This window comes from Argentina silus (genome assembly GCF_951799395.1).
Source record: "Argentina silus genome assembly, chromosome: 11".
Classification (NCBI taxonomy): domain Eukaryota; kingdom Metazoa; phylum Chordata; class Actinopteri; order Argentiniformes; family Argentinidae; genus Argentina; species Argentina silus.
The window spans coordinates 12085793-12092326 of record NC_139665.1 but is presented as its reverse complement, the minus strand read 5'-3'; the positions used below and the strand labels follow the sequence as shown (position 1 = coordinate 12092326).

The 6534-nt window shown below is 47.5% G+C and overlaps 1 protein-coding gene across 1 annotated transcript in view; it reads left to right on the top strand.

The window, feature by feature from the left end:
• Window positions 1–3945: 3945 nt before the first annotated feature.
• The window catches only part of sh2b2 (SH2B adaptor protein 2), a 13561-nt gene continuing 10972 nt past the window's right edge, over window positions 3946–6534 (top strand). Inside the window, exon 1 of the mRNA XM_083680903.1 lies at window positions 3946–4121. The gene's annotated coding sequence lies outside the window, so the exon portion shown is untranslated. The remainder of the gene's footprint in view (window positions 4122–6534) is intronic.

Below are 6534 nucleotides of genomic sequence, written 5' to 3'. Positions count from 1 at the left end.
CTCCTTTCTCACTGTGACCTCCTTGCTCTCTCTCTCTCTCTCTGTGTCTCTCCCCCCTCTCACGCTCCTACGTTCCTTGACTTCTGTCTGCAGTACAGAGGCAAGAGGCATCCTCCATCACCAGCCCTTTTATGATAAACAGGAGCTTTAGAAATGTACTTTTAAAGGTCCAGTATGGAACATTCAAGCTTTCTAAAAGCTTCCCAATGGTTGTAATGACTGTGTAAATCGGTAGCAATCAGAGAATGAGATCCCTTGAAAGAAATATTTTATTTCCAAAAGCTGTTTTGGTCAGAAAAAGCAGCTCCTAAAATGGAGTGTCCTACCCGACACTTGGTTTGTATATAAACACGTTCCTGCCGGCGGTGGTGTTGTTGTTGTTTGGGACTTTGAACTGAATTTCGCCACGGTGGTCAGAGGTGGAAGATTTCCAACAAACTTACGTCCTGCGATTCCCCCCGCCACTTTTTTGGGTAAACAGCTGAGGGGCGGGGCTGAAGAAATGGAACCACTCTCAAATTCCTAGATAGAAGGAGCTGTAGATGAGAGGACTGACCACCCGTGAGATCAGAATGACGGTTGTAACCAAGCTATACTGTGTGTAAACAAACAATGTAGTCAAACAAGCTTATATGTTTGGTTCTGATTGGGTAAAACCGTTGAACTAAGCTCATGAGGCATTTTAAGTTATATTCTTCAAGAATCTATGGCTTTAAATTATGGACTTAGAAGTCCAAAAATGGAGACACACACACACCGTTTTATGAAACCAGGTTTGCCATCCATCTATTAGATCTGCTCCTCCAGAATATGGTTGAATACTGCCTCGTCTCCCAGGAATGTTTCTATGGGGTACAGAAGGAGTGGGCGGGGCTGTGAGGTTGGACAGCTCATAGAGCCGAACCCTCAAACACCCCCAGGAGGCCGATCGCCCTTTCAACCACTTTAGACGCTTTCACAGGAAATCAACTCAAAATGAGATTTCTTTCTCCTATCTCCTTAGGGGACTGAGGGGAGGGGAGGGGGACTGAGAGGGGGAGGGTGAGGGGGGATGGAAAGAGGGGCGGTTAAGAGACAGAGGGATGGAGGGTGGGGCGTTAAGGAGAGGGAGGGGTGAACAGGACAGTGGGATGGTAAGGAAAGGTGGGGGGAGGGGGGTGGAGGGTGAGTTTGTGCAGGCCGGGGCTGCTGTGGGTGAGGAGGAGAAGGAAGAGGCCCACTACCCCCCTGAGGCCTTCCGTCCATTCACCCTTCCGGCAGGAAGCATCTGAGGATCAATACAAGGCGGATCTCTCTGGAGAAAGTGAGAGAGAGAGAGAAGAGAGAGAGCCCTGTCCTGCCTTGGTCTCTCTCAGACCAGCACCTGCCCTGCCCTGCACAGAACAAAAAGATTATACTCGCTCAATATTTCTGACAATATCGCTTCTTTCTGTCTTTTCTAGCCTTCTAGTTCTTTCTCCAATGGCTGCTGTTGTTGTTGTTGTTGTTGATGTATAATAGTTTGATCAATTAAGTTTGCCTTTTGACCACTGAACCAATGGGCTAGCTCGTCTGAACCAATGGGATAGCTCGTCCCAGAAGTGCAAACCCTGCCCGTCCTGCACTCCAGCCAGACTCAAGCAAACGCTTAAAGTATTTGAAAAGTATTGTATCATACATTTATGAACCCAGGTCTGATTTTAGGAGAGTATTTGGAGGGGGTGATTAGCAAATAAAACGTTTTGTAGCAGTGCTTTGTCTTCACAACAGTCTTCTCTTACCAGGGCTGACCCCCCCCTCTACCCCATCCCCCTCCTCTCCCCCCTCTCCCCTCTCCCCCCTCCCTCACCTCTTCTCTAGCCAGTATATTTAGCCTTTAGCCTCACCAAGAAGAAGAAGATCAATCCTCTTTGGTATGGATTACAAGCAAGCCGCCCAGGAACGACTCTGTCAACAGTCTAAATTATTGTGTCACATGACAAAGCTCGTTAGTCACGATAAACAAACCCACATAACGGTGTTGGTGTAATCAGGATCACAGGTCAACACACACACAGGGAAACGCACACAGGTCAACACACACAGGTCAACCACACACAGGTCAACCACACACAGGGAAACACACACACACAGGTAAAGAAGGTCTTGCGGTTGTGAAGGGGCTGGCCTCTGCTCTTCGTGTGTCTGATGTAAGGCCTGGTCTGGCCAACATCCTCTGGGTCGGCTGATAACCCAACCACTCACAGCAGGCCCACCATTTTTCGTTTTGAAGTGCTATATAAATAGAATTTGATTGATTGATCGATTGTGTGTGTGTGTGTGTGTGTGTGGGTGTGTGGTGTGTGGTGTGTGGTGTGTGGTGTGTGTGTCCAGCTGGCCTGAGCCTCCATCAGAAAGCCCCTGTGGGTGATTTACAGAAGACAGCCTGATAGAACAACACTGTGAGAAACCGTGTGGGGGCGGTTGGTTCACTCAGCAGTCAATGACGTTATTGCGTGTGCGTGTGCATGTGTACATGTATGTGTGTGTGTGTGTGTGTGTGTGTGTGTGTGTGCGCGTCTCTACCTCCACATGAATGTATTATACATAAAGACTCTTGCCCAGGAATTTCCGTTACAAACTCCATCAAATGGAATATAGCTATTTGGTGCAGGGGATGGCTGTGGTTGGATACAGTTTTTGCCATTATTGGCCTAATAAGTTATTTTAGCAATGCAATGTCATTGTCTGTGTTCCAGGTAGGTAGGGATTTTTCAAGGATTTGACAGTGAAGGAATCTGAATCACAGGAATTGGTCCTGTGAATAGATGTCTGTCTTGACCTCTTATTGAACTTCCATTCATATTATTTCTTACACTTTGTTGTGACCAACTATGTCTATGTCTAAAATGTATGTACCAGAAGGTTTAAACATATATCGCAGTTATGTCACTTACTTAAACAAATGTATTTGTTGTAAGTCGCTTTGGATAAAGGCATCTGCTAAATGCCATAAATGTAAATGTAAATGTACCTTATGCTCAGGAACAACTAATACTGGTTGTGTAATGTGTTATTAAGTAGAGGCTTGTGTGTCGGAAGTCATGTTTTGAGAACAGAAGATAGCTGGGGAAGTTAGACAACGATGGCCCCGGGGTGAAGTGTCACAGGACTAAGTTCTGCAAATTAGTTATCTGTCCTCTCCATGCACATATCTTAGAAGGTCTTTTTCAGTATATAGCAAATTAATCGTCACGTTTTTTCGTCAGTGAGTCTTTGGGAGCTGTGGCTTCCAGTAAACAACTATTCTATTTTCACCTCAAATCAAACTGGATTTGTCACGTTTATTGCATACAGCCGTAATTGATGCTTTGGAATCTTGCTCCTCGATCAACAAATCTGGCTCCTGGGGTATGTTGTTGCTTTCTCCTTGTAAGTTTTTCTTTCTGTTGATTATTGCTGTTGTATTTGATTCTTACTTGAACATGTCTAGGATCTCTTTTTTTGTGTGTGTGTGTGTGTGTGTGTGTGTGTGTGTGTGTGTGTGTGTGTGTGTACATATGAGAGAGAAAAGATAAATATGAAGACACTTTTAAGACACTTTTATCCAATAAAACATTTAGTTAGTGTGAAGTTAGTAGCCAAGCCTTTTCTTTAGGCCACAGCAGTTACTGAGTTGCACTTGACAGCTGAACACCACCTTCAAGATTATTTTGTTAATCCGTTACGTCTGTTAATCCGAAGAGACCTCTCACACAGAAGACAACTAACGTCTCTGATGGGGGTCTCTGAAATAGAAACGACCGGCGGGCAAAACCGGGAGCGCGGCTCCTTTAAGAGCAGACGACGATGGGATGTTAAATAGATCAGAGCGACACACACACACACACACACACACACACACACACACACACACACACACGTACACACACACACAGCCGCCCCCCGAATGAGGGAGCAGTGTGTGTCTGACTGGGTTCTATACGGGGCGGTGTGCGTCGAGCGGGGAGATAGGGAAAATGCATCCAGACGATAAAGGTAATGGTGATGAATAGGCCTAACGGACATTATTGGTCTTGATTAGAAAACAACTACAAAACCGGGATTGCCTCTGCTCCGTACCGACCTCCGCGCTAGCGTCATGCAGTGAGTCGGTTATTGAGGTGAGCGCTGCTGCATTTTATTATTTTCTATTTTGCGACTAAATGTTGTCGACCTGCATCACTATTGCTGGACGCGTTCTTGCCTCTGTGTCACGTCCAGACGAATGTTTTTTTATTTTTTTTAATGACAAACGAGTCGTCCGATATTCATTATTTTCATGAAAATGTTGGTGTTGGTGTTTTGCTCCCAATGGTTCGTTCCAGGTGCTGAAGGATAGCTTGTGTGTGTGTGTGTGTGTCGCCAACGCCAACGCAGTTGGTCCTGAAACGCACCCATTAATAAAAAACAAAAAAATCCAAAACAACCTTGCGACACACAGGTAGACTGGCCACGCTGCTGAGGCAGACAGATAGCCCTGGGAGGGGATTCTTCGGAATTGGGGGTCGCGGTAAGGGGCTTTTCCGATAATCCATTTAGTAAAGAGGGGTAGGCCTACATTTAGGATGACTCTCTGGTCAATGATAATAACAGCGACCCTCACAACGGGTTCTCCGGTCTCCAGTGGGTCATTCGTCATCTCAGAACCTGCCTGTGGGCTCTGCTGTGCGGTCCGGGTTTTGGCTTGGAGATGGAGCGGTCCGGTTCATTCAGACGGATTTCTGGATCCATTCTCTCACAGCCGCAGATTGGGCCATTCAGAAGACCGTTAGTTTTCATTCATGAAACACCTATCGGCTACAGCCAAGAAACACATTGATTATTCCCCGATTCACAGCCCTGTCTGTGTTGTTTATCTCTGTTGATTTGCTTAGAGAAGGCTTTTTGAGAGGTATCCGTGTGTTATTTTTTGCCTCCATGCATGTTTAGATCAAACATTAGCACCACAAACTACTGTCATCGCCATGCAATTAACACCCTGTTGTTATACGTTTTAGACCTGCAAATTCCAACTACTTCTAAGTAATTGGCTACTATTTAACTTTAAAACATGGACAAAATAAGCCAATGTAGTTCTTTTATTGTCGGCCAAGTTATTCACGATTCACTCACCAGACACGACTGACCGTTCACGTCGGCTACATCGTGACATCATGTCATGAGAAAAACAAACGTCCAACATGTGGTGATGAACGGTCGTGTGTGACGTGAGCTGAGGGCAGGAAACGGAACCGAGTTGCGGAATGCGTGTGTGTCCCACGCGCTCCGTCCTCACTGGCGGTCACATGAAACCTTCGGCTCCCTCAATATTTACATTTGGTCTGTGTGTGTGTGTGTGTGTGTGTGTGTGTGTGTGTGTGTGTGTGTGTGTGTGTGTGTGTGTGTGTGTGTGTGTGTGTGTGTGTGTGTGTGTGTGTGAGAGACTCCGTGCACAGTCTGCCCGTAGAGGACATGTTAATGAGTGTGTTTAACATACATCTGGTGGCGTGGGGGTGGTTCGAAGCCCATCCTCTTTGAGCTGGCGCCTGTAGGCCGACACAGTAAGCAGAGAGAAGGCTGCAAAGGAGGTTCAATGACTTTTCTTTTTAAGTGGTCCTCAGTGGATTTGTGCCTATCCAGGTGTGTGTGTGTGTGTGTATGTATGTGTGTGTGTGAGAGAGAGAGACAGAGATAGTGTGTGTGTGTGTGCGCGTGCGTGTGTGTGTGTGTGTGTGTGTGTAAAAAGTGATGAGTCATGGAATGCCGTGCCCTGCTTCTCCTTGTCTCCCTCTAGTTAACGTCTGTCTCTCCAGCGAGGTCATCAGTGACTCTGCCTAACCACCAATCACATCACCGATAGCATCTGTCTGTCCACTGCCCTGCCCTGCATACCTGTCTGTTGTGTGTGTGTGTGTGTGTGTGTGTGTGTGTGTGTGTGCGTGTGCACCCACGTTCTTCTGAATAGGGTAATGTAGGCCCCTCCACACTGATCTAAAATCAGTTGTTGCCCCCCCATCTAGAGGCCCGGGTGATGGGAGGGGGTGGGGGGGGGGTCAGGACTCTGATCCCAGATCTCTGCCTGTACAAACAAGGGACTGGCCACAGCACATTCCTGTGTCAGATGAGAGGCAGAGGAGGGCGGGGTTATCAGAGGTCAGGTCAAAGGTCAGAGTGTTTGGCCTGTGGTGACTCATAGAACAGGTGAGGGGTGTATGATTGTTCCTGACCCCTCCCGGCCCCCCTCCTCCACCCTCCTGCCTCCCCCCTCCTCTCCCCCCTCCACCCTCCTCCCTCTACCCTCCTCCCTCTACCCTCCTCCCCCTCCCAGCCCATTGGGAGTCTTATCTACTGTCTACATCTATACTCTGGGCTTCTGGGTTCACTCCTCCTTCATCCTTTCTTCTTCTCTGTGTTTAGGCTACCCTTATAATCTCTCACCCCCGCCCCCCCCCCCCCCCCCGGCTTCATGTGGTGAGTCAGTCCCGGAAGTCTGTGTCCCAGTAGTCAGGACCGTTCTCCACTCTGCTGCACAAAGCTGCCCACCATGTTCCTTTT